At 40.6% G+C, this 22,527-nt stretch overlaps 1 protein-coding gene across 3 annotated transcripts in view; it reads right to left on the reverse strand.

Annotated features, from left to right (window-relative positions):
• Positions 1-5,524: 5,524 nt before the first annotated feature.
• LOC125463075 (uncharacterized) overlaps positions 5,525-22,527 on the reverse strand; it is an 87,386-nt gene continuing 70,383 nt past the window's right edge. For all 3 annotated transcript variants that reach the window (XM_048553749.1, XM_059654485.1, XM_048553748.1), the window contains one exon: positions 5,525-5,842. The gene's annotated coding sequence lies outside the window, so the exon portion shown is untranslated. The remainder of the gene's footprint in view (positions 5,843-22,527) is intronic.

Here is a 22,527-nt window from a genome sequence, read left to right on the forward strand (position 1 = left end):
ATAGAAGGCCAGCAATTAATAGAATACTAGACTAAGGGATAGGTGAAAGAGACACTGTGGCAGATAGTTAAGGGGATATTTCAGTATTATCTATACCCAACTATAAAAGGAATTTTGAGGAGAGGGCCCATCATCCATGGTTACCTAAAGGAATTAAGGAAAGAATCAACTTAAAGCAAAAATATATATTTGTGCAAAAATGAGAGCCTCTGTGCCAAAAATAAGTAATGACAAAAATCAACATCCATGGGCAAAAACTGCATTTCCATGATATATTTAGCCTATTTTTAACGAGCTCTGCAGGGGTTCCCAGGAATGGAACTCTCACAGATGTGGCTGTATTTTCTGTGATAATGGGAACTGCAGATGCTGGAGAATCCAAGATAATAAAATGTGAGGCTGGAGCTCTGATGAAGGGTCTAGGCCCGAAACGTCAGCTTTTGTGCTCCTGAGATGCTGCTTGGCCTGCTGTGTTCATCCAGCCTCACATTTTATTATATTGGCTGTATTTTCTTGTGTCTTTACTGTAGAGGACACAAAAAACATTCCAGAGATAGCCATAAATCAGGATGTGGGAGGGAGAGGGGAACTTGGTGAGATTGCAGTGAATAGTGCAGCAACGCTGTGCAAACAGATGGAAATGGACACTGGCAATGTACTCAAGACCTAATGGACTTCACCTTAGGGTTTTAAAAGAGGTGGTTAATGAAGTAGTAAATGCGTGGGTGTTAATGTTCCAAAATTCCCGAGATTCTGGAAAGCTTCCAACAGGCTGAAAAGTAGCTCCTTGATTTAAGATAGGCAGAAATGTGGCTGCTTGGCAGGAGAGCAGAGAGCATTCATAAATGGATGTTTTACTCGCTGACAAAATGTGAAGGATGGAGTCTTGCAGGGGTCTGTGCTGAAGTCTCAGCATTGTACAACAAAGGAGAGAAGGCACGGTGGCCGAATTTGCAGAGTACACTGAAGGGCAAAATAAAGTAAAATGAAAGACAAGGACAGCCTTGCATTGTCAGGCAGATTGAGGATGTAAAGGCTTAGAGCAGAAAAGCCCATATTGTGGAAAATTATGGAGAGGCTGGTTTATAAAATCATGACAGGCATAGATAAGGTGAATAACAATTACCTTTTCCCAAAGGTGGGGGAGTTCAAAACTAGGGGATATATTTTTAAGGCAAGAGAAGAAAGATTTAAAAGGGATCTCGGGGGAATCTTTTCACAGAGGTTAGTTTGTATGTGGAATAATCAGTCAAAGTGGTAGATGCAGATACAGTTAAAACTGAGAGAAATGGAGTGCTACAGGACAGTGGTTAAACTACAGTTAACGCTAGTACATGAACTTAGGCACAACGGTTAACACTTGGAACGAATTTGGTCACAGATGTGATAGCAATAAGGAGAAGTGGTGAGGTGGCAGTGCACAGTATGGGGGATCAGCTTGAGTGAGCAGAAGATAACAAAAAGGAGCGATTAAGAACCAGCTAAAACTGGATCCGGGAAACACTTGGGGCTAACTAGTTGAAAGGTGAGGAGTATGTGGCCACAGGCAGCTATGGCATATGCGTAGTAGAGAATAGTAAAAGCCAGAGCTGAACTACAGATGGGGACGCCCACTTAGGGAGGCCCGAGGGAATACAAACATTGGCGCCTGAATAGATAATGAATGGGATGTATAAAAGAAGACTGCAAACTCTGTATCAGGGTCTCTCCGGCTCTCCGGGGGCTCCCGACTCTGCAGACTCGCAATAAAAGAACTTGTTTCCACGACTTTGGCTCCAGTAGTTCTGTGACTGTGAGCACGGGTGTTTTGATAAATCTCACAAAACTTTTAAAAAACCTTTGGATAGGTGCATGAATAGGAAACGTAGGGAGGGATATGGGCCAAATGTAGGCAAGTGGGACTAGTTTAGTTTGGGAAACTTGGTTGCCATCGACTGGTTAATCTGAAGGGTGTGTTTCCCTGCCGTATGGCTCTATGGCTGCGTGGACACGAATTACCTTTCTCTCCCTTGAGAAACTGTGGAGGCCTGTCCACAGCTGAAACACGGGTTTACCGGTAACGAAGGGTGCTATGGCACGAAGACAGACAGCCAAACCAAACCAGCCTCTCTATCTCTGTATTCGTAATATGGTAAAATTAAACCAAAGACCCTCCCAGTAGTCACTCCAACAATTCCTAGCCAGAATTCTGAATGATTAATCCCAGACACCAGCTGTGTATCTTCAACAAAAGACTTAGCTATTTATTAAATACCTAATTACTTTAGCAGAGAAAATCAAACCATATTCTCAAATTAACGTCTATGCTTTAAACTGGAAACATGTTTTCAGCTCCAATTTACAGAAAAGATAGACAAACAAACGCACTTAAGGGATAAACAAAATAGCAAAATTGACAGATTACGTAAATGGCTTCCATGATGTATTACCTCACAGGCATAGATATGTATTCCTTTGTTGCTTTTCTGCAATCACTGATCAGGTTTATCTTCTCAGATCAACAAGGCCAGGCAGCATCGCTTCAAATTCAGTTTTCTACCCTTTGGGCTTCCAGGGGTGGCATAGCAAATTAGGCACAGAGTTTTCAAATCTTCAGACTGTCCTGTTTGCAGTCAAGATAATCTCCTCCAAAAACACAGCTCACAAAAATAAATTCAATTCTGCTTTTACCCTGATATACTGAACATCTTCCAGATGCCTCAACTACCATTCAAAAACTGCCACCTGCTTGGACAGGGGGTGTCTTCCAGACTTACTGGAACCATTCCCAAGTACTGACCTCATTAATAGCTAACCTCTGCTATCTGTTTAAACACAATTCTCTTCCTAGCATCATTGTGTCTGTTGGAATCCTTTCAATCAAGGCTCAGCCTGCAATTAGCTTCCAGGCCTGGCCTGACAAATAAAGAAAGCTTGTTTGGTCTGTCCTTTATATTTTACTTTAAATTTCGAAGTCTCTAAGTCATTCTCAACTAACATTTCTAACTTTGTGGCTCCAAACCAAAATCAATAAAAGAATGAAAACAAAAATCAGTGAGTAGTCTAACAAGGGAGAATGTAAGTCTGTGACCCTGAAATTAGGGAGATCAGATAAATGAGGCGCATTGGACTTTCTCAGATAATGTAGGGTCTGCAGAAGTATAGTAGGGATGGCACATACCTGAGTGAGATCCAGACATAATTTAGTGGGGTTTGCACATAGTCTCAAACAATAACTCTGTGACCGGGTGGAACTATTCAACAGATCAGAGTGGATCTCTAGGTCATGTGACTGCAGCAACTCTCAGGTCAAATTCTTGAAGTCAGGAGCTGGCCTTGCACATTCTGACCAATCAGGACATGACGTGCCATTTAGTGACAGCTAATTAGAATGTTAGGCATTTAAACTACAATGCAATATGACTAAAACATGTTAACCTTTTATTGTCATCAGGGAACACACATTTGGTTCTGAATCCAACATGAGTGTAGTTAAGCTGTACTTTGTGGAAGGTTGTTTGGACCCTGAACATCAGTTTTAAATGTTTAGCAACTAGAACATGTAACATGCACCAAAGCTAGTGATAGGTGGGTTGTCCACCTGGAATGGGGCATGTAATTTGGTGGGGAGCCTTTGATTTTCTTCCTGTATACATACGAAGCAACCACTTATATTTTGGACTCAAACTGCTAAGTGTGGACTCAGTGTTAAAAAGAAAATCTACTTGGCCCTTCAATGCAAAGATAGATAGAAAAACTTGGTGCAGAGAGGATGGTTTATGTAATTGGCCAAACATAGTAGGTGGAGCATAGTACAGAAGCATGTGGAGTCTTTTCATTTGATTCTAATGAGGTGGCTTCTCATTAAAACATAAGCGCAAAATGTTGCAGATTTGCTTTTAATAAAACAGAGGTTCATTTTACAAAATAAATGGAAATAAAATAGAATTAAAACAAACAGATTGAAAATATCATTTTTGACCTTTGGATTTATCAAGCTTTCTTTAATTAATCTAAGTGGACCTCTCACCTTATTATTATTAGCCCAAAAGACCAAATCTTTTGGATTCATTGAGATGGCAAACACTAGTAAAGGAATTCCCTTATCTCAATAGTCAGAACATTGTTGGAAATAAGCTCTAATCATGATGGTCAAAGATCGATGTCACTTTTCCAATACACTGAGATCACAGATGTTGGCAGATGTGAATTGTTTAATTGCCAAGCTAGTCATAATGTATTTGAATATTTGTGACATAAAATTCAATCTTTGAACTTATGTATTTCTTTGGGTAATGCATGTCTTGTATAAAATTAAATTAACTTCCCCACTACCACTTTTGCAGTATTTTTTCCTAAAGGCATTGCTTCAGGAAATCCTGTGGAAAATCCCATGCTTGCTAAAAGATTCTGCTTTCCATTTCTGGTCAACTGTGGGTCTGGAGTTATATGCAGGCCAGACTGGATAAGGACAGCAGATTTCCTTCTCTCATGGACAAGACTGAATCAGAAGGGTTTTAGCCAACAATTGACAATGGTTTCATGGTCATCATTAGACTCTTAATTCCAGATTTTTAACTGAATCTAAATTCCACCATTTGCCATGGTGAGATTCAAATCCAGGTCCCCAGATCATTTCCAGGGTCTCTCAATTAATAAACAAATGATAATCCCACTAGACCATCATCTCCCCATTTGCTGTTTATTAGTACAAGCCTGAATGTTGTCCAGATCTTGCTACATTGGGAAATGGATTGCTTCTGTATATGTGCTGTATGCAAAGAAATGCTCATGCATGATCTGCACAAAGGTTGTGTCTCGCCTCATCTTGGGTTGAAGAGCCACTGAGTTAACATGTATTGTGCTATGTCACCAAGAATAGTTGTGAAGAGGAGTTCAAAACAGTTGGCTACAAATACAGAGCTACAACCCTTCATCACACACTCTACCAACTAGGAAACTTTAATTTAACCAGACCAGTACCGCAGACTATAAAAGGGCCCAGAACTAAGCCAAAAAGCTTTCAACAACTCAGAAGAAGACTCTTATACAACTCCACATAATTCCTCTGAATCGATGAAGTGTCTAATACAAGTTATTCTTCTGAGAGCTGAGGCACAGATGACATTTTGAGGAAGCACACTCATTAGTTATTGGAATAAATTAAATAGCATGACAATTCCAACAGTCTCTACTCTCTCCTCTTTGCTTTCCATTGGCAACAACTGCCGCAACCACTCCATCATCTCCTGAGATAGTTTTTGAAGATCTCCAAGAATCCTAGTCCAATGTTGCAGCTTTGGCAGTCTTCACTGTCTGACGGCTTCACTAAACTCGGCAACCTGCTTTGAGGAATTTGACCCCGTTGAGTCCTTTATCAAAATGCCTGCCCCATCACTGAATGGTTTGCCTTTGCAGAGATAAAGGCCTCTTCTTTTTCATAGACTCAATAATTTTATGCTGGGTCCCCACTGGGTCAAATGAATTGGTGCTGCAAACAATAACAGCTAAGTCTGTGGTCTTCCTGAAATTTTAACCACAGCATTTGATTTTCTGATAAAATCTGTGGTCGTTGTAAATGTAAACATTTGCTCGGCCTGGCAATGAGACACAACCCACTTCCGCATCAAATGGTAAACAATTTAAGGTGCTAAATTTTATTTTGTAAACAGCACACCAGTTTTTCATATCCATGTAAGAAACCTTGTGAGTGGTTTTCACCAAACTCATTCAGCAGGAAATCCGTGGGATTGGGTTCAGCAGTTTTATGTGCAGTGCTATGTTTCTCTCCACAGATTTCAATAAAGCGTAAAACTGGAACAAAAACAAAGTCGCTGGAAAAGCTCACCAGGTCTGGCAGCATCTGTGAAGAAAATAAAAGTCAGAGTTAACACTTCAGGTCCAGTGTCCCTTCCTCAAAACGATTTACAGCATCCGCTGTTCTTACAATTTTTATTAAACATAAAATTTCAGAGCTTTTCGCCCAGCCTCATTAGTTTTCCAAGTAGCAGGTTGGACTAAAGTTACTTCTGTGAAACAAATGGGAACCCGGGTTTAACCTGGATAACAGCAATTGATTATCCAATGTAGTATAAAACAAAGTAGTGCAGATGCTGGAAAACAGAAATACAAACTGAAATTGCTGCAGAAACACAGGAGGTCTGGCAGCATCAGTGGAGAGAGAAACAGAGTTAACATTTTGGGTCCATTGACTTCTTCAGAACTATCCTTTCCAAATTCTGATTAACTTCTTTTTCTGTCCCCAATTAATCCAGCATGGAGAAAATGGCCCCAGTTTCTTAGGTTTAAATTTTTGATTACATTTATTTTGCAACTAAATGGTCTGCTGAAGCAAACATTTGGTAAATCCTCCAACCAACCAGGAATAATTTAGGATGCATATGGGCGGTCTCCACTTGCCCAATGTTGAAATGACACAGACTTGCGCAGTAAGACTTAAGGAACACAGATATAAACACATCAAGGAAAACAGTCCAAGTCAAGACCTAATAGACAGATTTTGAATGTCTGCTTTTGGAAGTTTAATACATTTTTCATTGGAAGACCGTGAATCATTTGCAAAGAACACGCATTGATAAATTTGGGGTTGATATAAATATTAACAGTGGTTTGGTTTGGCAATGAGATTTAACCTATTTCTGCCATCAATTGTTACAATTGAACATTTTACGTAATTCAGCGTGGAATAGTTAAGAGATCTGGTACAATCAGCAGAGGGGGCATTAAATGGCTCTCCTCTTGCTTTGTCTCCTAGTTGGAGCACAGATTTTTACAAATACAACAGATGTTCTTGCCAATTCTATGAGTGCTTAACTGTGTATATGCATGACCATAAAAGACATGATCAGACAGATTTCAAGTCTTAAACAAGATGACAGTACTTACTCCAATCTGGGTAATCAGGGAGATGATGGTATTACTGCTGAACTGTGAACCCAGAGACACAGGTAATCTTCTAGAGACCTGGGTTCAAATCCCACTAAGATGCTGTTTGGCCTGCTGTGTTCATCCAGCTTCAAATGTTGTTATCTCTTATTATGGCAGATGATGGAATTTGAATTCAATTTTAAAAAATCTGAAATTAAGAGTCCAGGGATGGCCATGAAACCATTGGCGATTGTCAGAAAAATCAATCTGGCTCACTAATACTCTTAGGGGATGAAACTGCCATCCTTACCCTGGTCTGGCCTACAAGTGACTCTAGATCCATAGCAATATGGTTGACTCTTTAACTGCCCTCTGGGCAATTAGGAATGGGCAATAAATACTGGTGTAACCAGTGAACCCTCATCCCCTGAATGAATAAAAAAAGTTCTACAGATCATTGACAGAGTCTAGATTAATAGTTGAGAGTCCAGGAGATTTAAAAGGTAGGCAACTCTTGAAGAATAGTGACCTGCCTGGCTTCGGGCTAGATTGATTGTCCAGTTGCTTGTGACGGAGATAATTAAAAACTGCAGTTGAGTTATCTGTTTTTTTTTGAGACAACAGAGTTCAGTTGTGTTCATTTCAAATTCTTTGACTGGGGCACTTGGAAAATCAAAATCAGCAGAAAAGCTTAGGTTGTAAGATGAATGGAGAGAGAGAGAGAGTGCGAGCGTGAGAGAGCGAGAGAGAGCGAGAGCGAAGGTAGAAATTTACTGAGGGTTAATTCCATCAGCTTCTCAGTTGTGTGTCCTATTCTGTGGAGAAAGCAGGTCATTAAAGACTTGGCTTGTCACATATCGTTCTCCAACTGTCCAGTAACCCAATATGGTCATGGTTAGTTAGGCCTTGCAGACGTTGTGGCTTGGAATTCCTCTCCCATCCAGAGTGCCATTTTCCAAGTAATAAGGAACATAGGAACAGGAGAAGTCCATTCAGCCCCTCAAGTCTATTCCACAATCCAATGAGATCATGGTCTAACTCCATATACCTGCCTTTGGCTCATACCGCTGAACACAAAAATTTAATCAACCACAGATTTGAATTTACGAACTAATCCAGCATCAAGTTCCATTTGTGGAAGAGTCCCAAACCTGTACTACTCTTTGTGTATAGAAGGTGCTTCCTTACATCTCTCTTGAATAGTCTAGCCCTGATTTTTAAACTACGGCCCCCAAGTTCTTGAATCTCCAATCAGTGGAAATAGTAAATTAGTAAATCAGTAAATTATCTTAATTTACCCTGTCTTCTGCTGTCAATGTCTTGAAGACTTTGATCAGATCACCCCTTAACCTTCTAAATTCTAGAGATTGTTGCTGGATTTTTCATTCTTTTCCATAAGTTGACCAATCTTACACACCAGTTCTGAGGAAGGGTCACCAGACCCAAAACATTAATTCTGTTTTCGCCTCCACAGATGCTGCCAGACCTGCTGAGCTTTTCCAGCAACTTTGTTTTTATGTCCAAATTTACACACAGGACTGGGATGCTAAAGAAGATCAAATTTTGAAAACCTGTACAAATATTGTCATGTGACATGCACATAATATTTACATTTTAATTCCATTAACTTTAGAATTTGGATCTAAGCTTGTGGTGGGCTGATTGTTTCTAAAGTGAATTAAGGATCAATTAATAAGTATTTCTAAAGCCACAGTGATTTCTGAAAAAAATACAAAAAAAAAACTGAAACATCATTCTTGGAAGCGAATTAAATCTGTTTGCATTAGGACAGTTTTAATGAGCAACCAATGTAAATGATTGTGCAACAGGCTTTCAATTCGAAAGTCAGTGAATAATACTCTTGCTTTTATTAGGGGAAACATCCATAGCTTGGATAAAAGCTTTTGGGTTTCGGTTCGGTGGTTTGCAGATGCCTTGGCTGAAGTTGGACATAAAAATTGCTCTTAATAAAGGGAAATAGTTTAGAATTGTCGAGAAATACTTCAGGGGAGGCAATGGCCTAGTGGTATTAATGCTGGACTGTTAATCCAGAGACCCAGAAACCGTTCTGGGATCCAGGTTCAAAGCCCACCATGGCAGATGGTGTAATGTGAATTCAATAAACTATCTGGAATTAAGAATCTAATGATGACCATGAGCCCATCTGGTTCAGTAATGTCCTTTAGGGAAGGAAACTGTCATCCTTACCTGGTCTGGCTTACACGTTACTCCAGATTCACAGCAATATGGCTGACTCTCGACTGCCCTCTGGGCTACGAGGGATGGACAATAAATGCTGCCTGGCCAGCAATGCCCTCATCCCGTGAATAAATGAAACAAAACAACAAGGATAGTGGGAACTGCCAATGCTGGAGCATCTGAGATAACACGGTGTGAAGCTGGATGAACACAGCAGGCCAAGCAGCATCAGAGGAGCAGGAAAGCTGGAATTTCTGAAGAAGGGTCCTGACCCGAAACATCAAGCTTTCCTGCTCCAAAAGAACAAGGAGCGAGTTTGGAAGTTCCAGACCAGAAGTATATCATGAAACTGAGGAATTCTGTGTTTAGTTGTATGAAGTCTCAAGGAAGAGTCTATCCACTTTTTGAGGCAGAAAATGGAGGCTTTAATTAAACAGAGTCCTCGAGAATATGAAAAATAGTGTGAGAACCATAACAATGTGCTGTTTGAATTAATGAAATCGTACTTTACCACGTGTTTAAAATCTTTAAACTTGTGTTAAATTTAAATTTTATTGGTTTGATGCGTTTTATTGTTATTTCTTTTGCCTAATAAACTTCTGTTTTATTGTTAAAACCAAATCTTCAACCTAAAGGGTCTAGGCCTGAAACATTAGCTTTTGTGCTCCTAAGATGCTGCTTGGCCTGCTGTGTTCATCCAGCTCCACACTTTGTTATCTCAGATTCTCCAGCATCTGCAGTTCCTACTAGCTCAGGTCTGGACCCTTCTTGTTTGTGTTTCAGTGGAAAGAAATAATGATTTATTAAGCCAGGTTTCAGTCTGAGATCTGATGTATCCAGTAATAAAATCAGCTGGGATCACAGCAAGGTATTATAGCATAGCCCAATAGACAAGAACTATTCTAGGGATTCAGGGCCCATTATACACTGCCACAGCAATGTCTGCAGCATGAAACAGCTGCTAATTATATCTTGGCTTCTTGATCATTTGCATATTCTCTTTAAGTGATATCACAAAAATTAAATCTAATTGTTCATTTCAGCCCAGTTGAGCCCCATGTTGACCATAGAACATAGAACAGTACGGCACAGCACAGGCCCTTCCGCCCACAATGTTGTGCTGAACTTTTATCCAACACCTAAGGTCTATCTAACCTCCACCCCTACCTTATACTATCATCCCTATGCCTATCTAATAGCTGCTTAAATGGCCCAATGAGGCTGATTCCACTACCCTCTCTGGCAATGCATTCCACACCCCTACCACTCTCTGAGTAAAGAACCTACCTCTAATGTTTCCCCGGTATCTACCTCCTTTCAATTTAAAACTATGTCCCTTCATAAAAGCTACCTCCACCCTAGGAAAAAGTCTCTGGCTGTCTGCTCTATGTATATCTCTGATCATTTTGTACACCTCTATCAAGGCACCTCTCATCCTTCGTCGTTCTAAGGAGAAAAGTCTCAACCTTTCCTCATAAGACCTTCCCTCCATTCCAGGCAACATCCTGGTAAATCTCCTTTTCTAATGTTTCCACATCTTTCCTGTAATGCAGTGACCAGAACTGGACACAATACTCCAGATGTGGCCGAACCAGGCTTTTGTATAGCTGGAGCATAACTTCACGGCTCTTGAACTCAATCCCTCTATTAATGAAAGCTAACACACCATACGCCTTCTTAACAGCGCTATCCACCTGGGCGGCAGCTTTCAGGGAACTGTGAACATGAACCCCAAGATCCCTCCGCTCATCCACACTGCCAAGAATCTTTCCGATAACCCTGTACTCTGCTTTCGAGTTTGTCCTTCCAAAATGAATCACCTCACACTTTTCAGGGTGAAACTCCATCTGCCACTTCTCAGCCCAGCTCTGCATCCTATCAATGACCCTTTGTAACCTGGAACAGCCCTCCACAACATGACCCACCTTCGTACTGTACCATCTGGATACTTTGTCAATGTGATACGAGATTGCCCCATTTAACTCTTTCAAGGCAATTGTTCCTGGTGCAGCTTTGCCCACAGGTCGTCTCTATTTCAATAGATTTGGGAAGTAGAAGACAGTGATGCAAACGTGCAATTATCTTTGTACTGATTCCAAATTTCTGGAATGAGGCTTTAGGACTTCTTTTTACAAAAAACTATTTCTAGCTGATAATTTCAAATATGATTTGTTTTCGACATAAAGTATGGTTTCTTAACAGAATCAAGGGCGTGTGGCGTGACAGAACAACCAGCTGCATTTACTGAGCTGTTTATAAATTCCCTATAAATAAATTAGGCTCCGTGGAATTCAAGATTTCAAACTGTTAATGACGGCTCTTTAGGCAGACAAGTTTGGCCAGTGTGTTCAATGTTTCTTTTGATTAACTTCCTAATGTGATTGACTACTAACTGTCCTCTGAGCAATTAGGCATGGGCAATAAATGCTGACCCAGCCAGCAACACCCTCATCCTATGAACGATTACTTAAAAAAAACTCCTTTGGTGGATTGTTATCAAATTATTTTGAGAACGCTGCAATGAATACCTTAAGATATTTTACCACAATGAAAATGTAAGTTATTGTTGCTGGTGAGGCAAGCTTTCACGGCTGGCAACCCTGAGCAGACAATGATTTTCACAGAACTTACACAAGAACATTTCCATTTGCATCTTCTTTCTCTGCAAAATGTCATTATTCTATGCCTTGTTACACGGAGAAACTTAAAATGATTTGAACTGAATCCCAAAAGTACAGGAATCTGCAATGCAGCGGAGGATCACGCACATTGGGAAACTAGCTTGGATACAGTGAATAAACTTGTTGGAACATATGCTCTGTATGTGCCAATAAACCATTGATTTCCTTTGGACTCAGGCTGCAGAACCAGTGCCATACAGAAACACAAAACAAAAGCACTCACTCGGTAATATAGAGTAGTGGGAGGGATTATTATTTTACTGTTTAATTTTTCCAGCTGTAGGAAGAAATGCATGCGATTGCATGACATTTTGAAGTTGAAGTGTTTAAAGGATTAAGGGCGAAGTGACAACTGTCCATAATTTATTATGCCTTGCCGATTAAATCCAGGTATGTTTTATATGGAGGATATCGCTGATACCCTCAGACCTGCATCTTCATCATTCTAACATCCGTCCTCTGAGTTATGTTTGTTTTTAATGACATGTAAGCTGTAGAAACGGAACAAACAAATTTGGCAACAGATTAGCTAGACTGATTTTGCCAGTGACCATACAACATATCTGTTCCAACAATACTGTTCATTGTATTCCAAGCCAGTTCCCCATTATACATGGTCCTCAGCTGTAATGCAGAGTCCTGTACTTTTGGGATTCAATTGAAATCACTAAGTTTCTCAGCGTAACAAGGCATACAGTAGAGAAAGAAGATGCAAATGGAAATGTTCTTAGGTAAGTTTTGTGAAAATTGATGATGTCTACTCAGGATTGTTATCCACGACAGCTTGTTTGTCAGTTCTCCTGAGAGGTTTTACATTTTAAAAATTTCATCCTTACTTTTCAAACTGGTCTCATCCCTCACTACCTCTAAACCTTTGCCAGCCCTCCAGTCCTCCGTGTCTCTCAGCTATCATCAAACTGGCCTCTTGCACAACATGTAATTGCTCCACTATGTGTTTTGTTGCCTAAGTTCTGGAATTCCATGTCTCTACACCTCTTAATCTCCCTCTCTGCTCCTTTAAGGCTCTCCCTAAAGCAGAATTCTTTGACCAAAGCTTTAGATAATCTGTCCTAATATTTCCTTATGGGCTCAGTGTCAAAATCGATCTGTTGTAAAATGAAAAGCCAAAAGAACCTTGGATGCTGTAAATCAGGAACATAAACAGAAGCTGCTGGGAAAGCTTAGCAGATCTTGCAGCATCTGTGGAAAAAAATGTCAGAGTTAATGATTTGGGTCTAGCGACCCTTCCTGAGCAGAGGAAGGATTGTTGGGCTCTGATTTTGTTTTTCTTCACAGATGCTGCCTGATTTGTTGTATAGCATTCCTGTAAAGTCCCTCTGAAAAACTGACTACACTAAAGGTACGACAAGAATGAAATTTGTTATTGTTATCCTAAACTTGTGTCTATAATTAGAATTGGACTCATTGTTTAATGCTCTCATCGAGGAAGATAATTAACTAAGTGATCATTTTGTTTTGTCTTTGGCTGTAGGATGTTGAAGACATATTTTTGATCTCATTGTATAAATAATTACAAACACAGTGAAATAACTAACCTGTTTATACATGAAGGAGTCAACTAGCAACTTTTTCTTCTTCTGGAATATGTCAATGCCAGTTGTGTATGTCTGATTTCAGCTTTAGAGCGAATGAGGGACGTGGGGAAGGCCAATTCTTTGCAAGTTTTATTTATGAAGGAGAGAATTTCTTTGCTTTTAAAAGGCCACTCATGTTTGCTGACACAACATGGAGATGAGTTGCCAAGCCAGTATGTTTGATCGTTGGACTGTGCTGGGCTTTTGGATAATTGAGATGGTTTTAGGATAGAGCGCTGCATTTGCAATTAATGGGGTCTGTGGTAATTTTCATTACAAGAACAAAGAGGCTTCAAGATTAATGGGGTTTAATCCTCAGGCATCACCAGTGTTGGTTGCATTGCCAGAAGCAGCTTGTTAAGTGGATATTTTTCATGGTGTACTTAAACTAATGCCGTGAGTTAGACTTAGTTTATTTTACACAGCATGTAGTTCATATGTGGAATGAACTCCCTGAGGAAGTGTTGGGTGTGGGTACAACTACAACATTTAGATAAGTATATGAATAGGAAAGGCTGGAGGAAATGGGATAGGAGCAGGCAGGTGGGACTCGGTTAGTATGTTTGGCATGGACAGTTTGGACTGAAAGGTCTGTTTCTGTGCTGTATGGCTGTATGACTCTATGACCGTATGAGCTCAGCAACATGTTTACCATACCATTGAGAACAGGTACAAGTTGAATGGTCAGAAACTGGAACAGGAAGTGTTCGAAGGAGAAGATAATGGAGTAACAGAAATGTGGAGATAGTCACATTTAAGATCATAGCAGAAATGCTCTCCGTTGTAAGCAAGGCATTCAGAAGTTTCTCATATTGGCTGTGGCAAGACTAGGGTCCTCAACTGGAGGGAGAGGCCCTGTAGGCCTATCTAGGATGAGAGGTCATAGCTTTAGGCTAAAGGGTATCAGATTTAAAACAGAGATGCACAGTGAGCAATGCTTCAACAAACGGTTAGTTCACCAGACATAGGACCACCAATGCGTGATGCTCAGCTGTGTGCCAGTTCTCAAATCAAATTGATCCATTAGAATTTGACATCCAAAGGCATCTGTAGATGAGATCCTCACTAAATGTGCAAACAGCAGAATCTTCACCCAGCTGGAAGCAAATAGTTGCTTTGGCAACCCACACTAGACAAATAATCCAAACTGAAATAATCCTCTTCATTACATCCTCTGGACATTATTTTTTAAAGGAGTTGCCTTTTAGAATCACATCCGCGCCTGAAGCTTTCCAATGGACAACACGCAACATTCGAGAAAGTATTGAAGGCATTCTTCTCCAGGTCTGCACTAAAACCCAACATGGCGAAAAAGTATGGAGATTTTTGAAAAGCTTGCAGGACACTTAAAGATAAGGGCCAATTTTCAAAGTCAGTGAGAATGCTTTTGGGGCTCACTGCCCAGGCAAAAGGGATCACAGAAGATCGGTTGAAGGTGGAAGCCACCAGGAACTTTCCTCCATCCAGAATCTCTTATGGCTTTTGGGAATGTCAAACCAGGTGGAAACTTCCTCACCCCACTTAACCAAAGTAAATGACAAATTAATCTCTTTGGCATCTTTTGAAACAAGATCAAGTATGATACTGGACTGGGCAACAATAGCAATCATCGGGCCAAATAATTACTTTGGAGCACATTATGATCCCAAACTTGAGATGTAATTGTAGACTTATTTCAACTTCAGCTTATCAGGATTAGACAGACAACCAAGTATGCTGCAAGAGTTCAATGACCGAGCAAAACAGCATGTGGCCATAGAGAACGAAACCCTTGCAGCGACTTGCGTATGTGAGAAATGCTCTGAGACCTACTGGTTAAGACTGAAACTGACCACAAGCCATTGGTAACTTTATTGAACACAAAAGAGATTGTAAAAGTGTGACACAGAATTCAAAGATTTTTGATTGTGGTTAATCACGCCAGTATTATCGATGGCCTTTTGACCGAGATAAGAGAAGGCGAGTCACAAGCTGTTTGACTTGACATCCTCCAGAAGATCTGCCAAACCAACCTGGGATTTCCAAATGTAGGGAGAGGGTCCATTAATCAGTATTGTGGCTAGGTGTCCTAGATACATTTGGGGATGTGGTATCCTGCTGGACCATCTGTGCCACTTGCAGACAGGAGCAGAAAGAACATCTTGTTCCCTCATCTTTTCTAGCTAGGCTATGAGAACACCTTGGCATCGATCCATTTGAATTTAAAGAGATTTTTTTCCTCATTTTGATCACCTACCATACCCGATTGAGGTCAAGGAGTTCAGCTGACCCACCTCAGATGCCTTTATTATCTCTTTGAAGAGGATGTTTTCCACACATTGTATCCGAGTTAGGTTCCTGTAACAATGGGCCACAATTTGCCAATGAGTGTTTCTAACTCTTTCTGGCCTCATATGAATTTGTTCACGTTCTAAGTTCACCAAGGTGCTTACAAACTAATGGTGAAGATGAAGGAGTTAGAACGGGAACAGAAAAACCTCCTGAGGAAGAATGGAGATTTTCATCTAGTCCTACTCAACCACTGCCCTCCATTATTGCATTGCCCCTGTCAGCTTTTGAGGGACCATGGGCTACAAGGCCGTGTTCCTGCATTTTCCCGTGGATTGATATCAAGTATCACAGTACAGCAGCATGAACAAGCATGACAGAAATGAGAATGCCATAGGGAAGGCCAAATTCACGCCTTCAACCAGAGATCCAGAAATCACAACCTCCTCACCTTGAAAGGGAGGAGTGCAACTATGGCTCAGGGAGCAACAGTGAGAGTACTCTGTGATTGTGAGGTTACCCAAACTCCGAACAGCACCACCTGAAGAAACAGGGGTGTCTCGCCTTTGCTGAAAGAGATGTCATTAGCTGGTTAGACTGCATGACCTGATTCTCAAGAGGAAACTAAGACAATACAATCACTGATGACTGAGACAAGCGATGAAGGCTCTCAGAGAAGTGATTTGGATTGCATAGCACCTCAACAATGTCAGGAGGAACTTTGTGCACATTCAGGGAGATTGATGAAACCAGCTCCCAGACCTTCCTTGTAAAGAACAATGACTGTGGTGGGGATGAGTGGGTAGGTTTGTAGGAAGACGGATAAATGTTATAAATACAGGAAATAGTAGATGAAGATAATGACTTGATTGGATGTAAATTAGGGGTTTAAACTGTACATTTAGTAATAGTTATGCCATGTCCCAAAAGAACAATTTCATTGTTATATCAGGTTGAGTGTATCTGAGACCTCTGACCTTAGCATTCACAGTTCTTTTGTTTTTTTTATTGAGACCTTTGAGAGTTGGGCTCCAGGGATTCCTGTGTTACTTTCTCCTATACACAGCATTTATACTTAACAATGGGTTCTAGGCATTCACTGACAAGGATATGGACTACCTTCTGTCAATGACTCAGACACATGATCTCACTCCTGGGAGAGGAGAGAGATAGTCTCAGTGAGAAGACAAATAGGAAACTGCAGAGGTTTTTGCATGTAGAGAACTTTGCAAAAAGACAGCGAGATGTTCAAATGTGAGGAATGGCTGAAGAGCTGTAGCTGAAGAAGTAGCAATTATAAGCCTCAGCTGGTGGCTCACTAAGTCACAGTCTCAGAGACAGAACTGCATGAATCAGTGGGACTCTCCAAGAATCTGTGGTTAATTTGCATCACCCTATATAAAATGAGGAGTTATCAAAGAAAAATTCCAACCTCTAGAGAGATCAAACAAGCTGGAATTTTTGGTTGAAGTAAATATAACTAATATTTGTTTATTGGAGGATAGCCATTAATTGGTTCATGCCTGGGCTCAAAGGAAATTAGTCCAGGGCCAAGACTAAACAACAAAGTACTTAAGTCATAACACAAGGAAATACAAGTGACTGACAACACATTTCCTGATTATTGGCGCCTTCCCCTCTGTTTTCCAAGTAGGGATTTTCCAATCCATTTTTCAAGGAATTACATGCTGGGTTCTGCCAGGCTTTTGTTATTTCAAACCTATTGTTGCTTTCATACAGTAAAGATACTTCTCCACCAATGACATGAGGCATATGGAAGAAATATTGACCTGATACTTCATTGCAAAATAAAAGCCAAAGTTTCCACCTGTCCCAGTAAACTCTCATTAAAGAGGGTTGACTGGTGGTGAGTTTAACCTGAGGGTCACTCTCCCTCATGGTAACCTCAGCTGGTACAGGAACTGAGACCACACGGTTGTCCAGCCAACTGAGCTAACTTCAGGTGCATTAAGCAGTTTAATTTTGACAGGCTTAAACTCCTATTATAAATAGCTCATTGTCTACACTTCATACCTAGTGGAAGCAAATTAGAATGACATTTTTTATTCTTCATTCGCATCGCTGGATGGGCCAGCATTTATTGTCCATTCCTAGTTACCCTTCAGAAGATGATGGTGAGCTGGCTTCTTGAACCACTGCAGTAACGTTTAGTTTTGGTAGACCCACAGTGTCATTAGGAAAGGAATTCCAGGATTTCCCAGCCACAGTGCAGGAACAGCGATAAATTTCCAAGTCAGGATGGTGAGTGGCTTGGTCAGTAATCTGCAGCTGGTAGTGTTCCCATGTACCTGCTGTAATACATACACTTTTGATTTTGGGCTTTTGGAATGCCTACATTCCGTCTGCAAAAAAGACCCCGGCCTTCCACTTGCCTGCCAATTCAACACACCACCCTGTTCACTCGCCAACATCTGAACTGAGGTGAATTAGCTTTACTGTCACATGTACTCAAATGAATGCAGTGAAAAGTTTACAGCACCATCTTTGATACAAAGGTACCTAGGTACAGAAACTTAAGGTCAAACTGTTAGGAAACAAAAAAAATTTGAAAAGTATAGAAATAAATAGTCTAACATTATAGATCATAGGAATAAATTAGGAAAAAGAAGTTAAGAAGTTCAGAACATCAGTCTGACCAAGTCCATGCTGGCACCTAGCCTCAATGGAGACCCCCCACCACCTCGCCATTGGTGGATACAGTGCAAGCAATGTAGAAGTTGCCCCATTTTAGGTGCCATCTCTTCACTGCAGGGCCTACATCGCTGATACTGCTGAATCCTCACTCACAACCAACAGTCCCTGGCACCACTGCCAGGCCAGGCCACCACCAGGCCAGGAGTCTTGCTTTGGCAACAGATGTCACCTTACCGGCACTGCCATCTTGAAGAGTCCATTGCTATCCCCCCATCACTGCCAATTTCAGCCACTCTGAATGGCGAGAGAACACATTCACGTCCCCTATCACGAGGAGGAGACACGTCTGCCACTGTGCATGCAGTGTGTTCTCGCTGCCATGCCACTGCTGCTGGCCAACCTGCCACAGAAAAGAAGGAAAAGGATCAGTAGGAAATGAAAATAAGGTGAAAGAAGAGAGATAAATAAAACAAAGAAAGCAAGCTGATGGGTTCTGGGCAACAGCCTGCATGCAGCCTTGTTACAACGCTGCCACCTTGCACTGCTCTGCCTCAGGCATGCTGCAGTGTTCCAGCAAAGCCCAGCACAAGCTGGAAGAACAGCACCACATTTTCCACTTGGGGACCACTCAGCTTTCAGAGCTCAGTACGGAGTTCAATAATATTAGAGCCTCAGCACCTTTTTCCATGTCCTTTACCCACCTCCACGCCACAGGCTCTATTATCACATGGGCTGCTTTCAGCACTGTCAACCCACTTTTAACAAAACCAGTCACGATGATCAGCTATTCTTTCTCTTTGGCTCACTGCTTTCCGTCCCTTTGTCTGTTTCCCTCTGGATTGTATCTCCAACCACTGCACATCTAACATCCTCAATATGTATAAAGAAATTTACAATCAGTTCTAAGAAGGATCACCGGACCTGAGACATTGACACTGCTTTCTCTGCACAGATGCTGCCAGACCTGCTGAGTTTCTCCAACAATCTCTAATTTAGCTTTAACTTTCTTTTGGTGTTAGGTTTGACAAGTATTAAGACTATGAAAGAGCAAGGCAGTGGGTTTAATTAGGTAACTCTTTCAAAGGCCTAACTCATGAATCCTGACTAATGGCTTCTTTCTATGCTTGTTGATGAATTTGTGAAACTAATCAACTGTTGTCGAGTGTGTTGATCATATTGTTGTTCTTCTTTACCTATTAACAATCTTTACTGTATCTTTTCATACATACGACATCTTAAAATGATTGTATAATCAACTTTGGTTTTGTGCTTAAGGAAAAAGTTTGCTTTCTCAATTAAATGTAATGAGACCAATCAGGGCGGCTTCAGATAATGTGTTGACTTCCATGGTCCCTCCAAAATGAATACAATAATTGCAAGGTAGATACCATTAAGAGAGGTCAATTGATTAATCCAGACTTGTTCATCCTAAAGCTTTCGGTCTAACACAAAATCCAACAATTTTCTGATCGATTAGGGTTTTATTTTGTCTTTAATAATCTACCCTGGAATGAGTTCAATATATTCAGTCTTTGTATAAAGTTGGTTTATATGAAGTAACAATTTTATTTTCTGTAACATTAACTGTACCATGTTAATCCAGCCTTTTCCTGAACCTTTTCTGATGTATTGGCTTGAATGGATAGAATTAGACTTTCTGATTTCTCAGGAGCTTTATTCTGTATGCAGCTGAAAGATCAGGCTGTTTGGGGTACACTTAATACTTAACTCCTATTGTTTCCTGGATTGAAAATTCATTAACAGGTTGAAGGAAACAGAGTAAACCATTGTCAGTTGGATGAACACAGCAGGCCAAGCAGCATCAGAGAAGCAGGAAGGTTGACATTTCAGGCCTAGACCCTTCTTCAGAAATTATGAGACAAGTAGGAATATGCCTTCCTTTTAAACACCTCAGGTGAAACACCAAACTGACTATTTAATTGGTAGAATAGGAGACAGACATGACTAGAATTTCCTAACACACTCATTTGCTGTTTATTCAAATATCTCTGCATCCTGGCTATTTTCAAGGAGGTTAGGTCGTGGATGAAATGACTACTCGTTCACAAGTGGTGGTTAACTATGGGCCAGTTAAGGGGCACAGGAGTTACTGAAACATGGCTGTGGTAAGGAGGTGGTAGACTTGAGATGGTAGAACGGAAGGGAGATGCTTTCTGCTGCATTTCTAAAAATCCACCACTACAGCCAACTCACCAATAGCTGCAGGTCACCCAGTGGAGGAACAAAGCTGGCCTAGCAGCAGTGACCTTTTCTCACATTACAAAAGTTTACAAGTTTTGAGCTTTCCCTCTTGACACACCAACTCTATTCATTAGCTGTGTAACCTATCAGTTTCCTGTTGATAAGGTCAAGAATCCAATGTGGAATGAACAAAACTGTCTGAACTGAAATTACCATTTTATCTAAAGACATTAAAAACAGTCACTGAGTCAGGCATCAAGAAATTGACATCGTCTGTTTCAGTTTTCCTGTATAATTGGTACATATTGGACATGGACGGTGGCCTGCAGAGTATCCAGGTTGGAGAGTCTGTGGGGACCAGACTCAGGAATACAGAAAACAGTTCTATTTCAGCAAGCGCCTTTGAGCAACAGGACAGAAAGGAAGGAATATGGCTTGGTAACAGCTTATACTCAAAGTCTCCTTCTCACTCTTTTCTGGTTTGTCTCTTCATTTCTCAACACGAGAAAGTAAATTGGGGGGGGGGGGGGGGGGACTGTACACCAAGATGTCCACGGATTTTGCTACTGCTAAGGATACAAGTCATTTCACAGTCTCAGTTTAAAATGTAACACTTCAAGGATTCAAAGTACTTTTAAATTGGCTCACCTTTATTCTTCTTGTTTATTCCAGACACAATCTTTGAGATTCAGGCCTGTGTTTGTGCTTGATGCTGTGTTTTAGTATTTTTTCAGGGGGTTAGTAATAACAAATTCCTTTTTCTTCAACTCAAGGTAATCAGATAACTAACTCCTTAATTTTCAGTAATGTGAGGTTTTAATTGAAGTTTGATAGCTGCGTACTAAAAATAAATAATATATTTGTTGCAACCAATCAAGAGACAGTTGAAAAGGAAGAATTTTTTCAACGGTATCTGGTAATAACTGTCCTAACTTGTTGTGAAGATGCACAGCTGGATTAAAAATTCACTTCCTCATGGTGTAGGCAATATGGAATTTAAACTACTTTTCTTCTTTTTAGCCAGAATAATGAATCATCAGTTACGGGTTTTACCAGTAAAATGTCCCAAAGTTTTCCATCGAAACAATTTAGGATACTATAAATCACGTGATAGAAATGAAACTCACTGAGTATCAGTACGAATAATAGAAAATTCCTCCGGTCTCAGTGACATTGAAACATATTTGTGAATATTCCTTTACCAGGGTTTCTAGTCAAATTATAAACACATTTCTTAAAAAAAATAGAAACATTGACTTTTATCAAATAAAGTTAGTAAATCTGTCATAAAAATTGAGACAATAAATTAGCCTCAGAGATAATGGGAACTGCAGATGCTGGAGATTCCAAGATAATAAAATGTGAGGCTGGATGTACACAGCAGGCCAAGCAGCATCTCAGGAGCACAAAAGCTGACGTTTCGGGCCTAGACCCTTCATCAGCTCTCTGATGAAGGGTCTAGGCCCGAAACGTCAGCTTTTGTGCTCCTGAGATGCTACTTGGCCTGCTGTGTTCATCCAGCCTCACATTTTATTATCTTACAATAAATTAGCCATCTCCTTTCAATTCCGCACAAATTGACTTAGTTGGCAGGGTGCTTGCTTTTAATTCAGAGGATTATGGGTCCAAGCTCAATTACAGAGTTGCAATTCGGAAAGCAATACTGATGGAGTGCTACACCGTCTGGGCCAGCATTTATTGCCCGTCTCTCGTTTCCCCTGAGAAGGTAGGTGGTAGTGAGCTGCCTTCTTGAACTGCTGCAGTCCAAGTGCTGTAGGCAGACCCACAATACCATTTCCAAGCTCTATTACTCTCTGAGCCTATTAGGGTGGAAAGTCCAAAGGGAAGTTAAGGGTCAACCACATTGCTGTAGGACTGGAGTCACACAAAGGCCAGTCAAGGACAGCAAATTCTATTCCTAAAGTACATTAGTGAATCAAATGGATGTTTGTGACAATGGGCCATGTTTACATGGCCTTCATTAGACCAGCTTTCAAATCCAGATTTTTAATCAAATATGAATTTCGCTTTTGCCGTGGGATTTGAATTCATGTTCCTAG

This window comes from Stegostoma tigrinum, chromosome 25 (genome assembly GCF_030684315.1).
Source record: "Stegostoma tigrinum isolate sSteTig4 chromosome 25, sSteTig4.hap1, whole genome shotgun sequence".
NCBI lineage: Eukaryota > Metazoa > Chordata > Chondrichthyes > Orectolobiformes > Stegostomatidae > Stegostoma > Stegostoma tigrinum.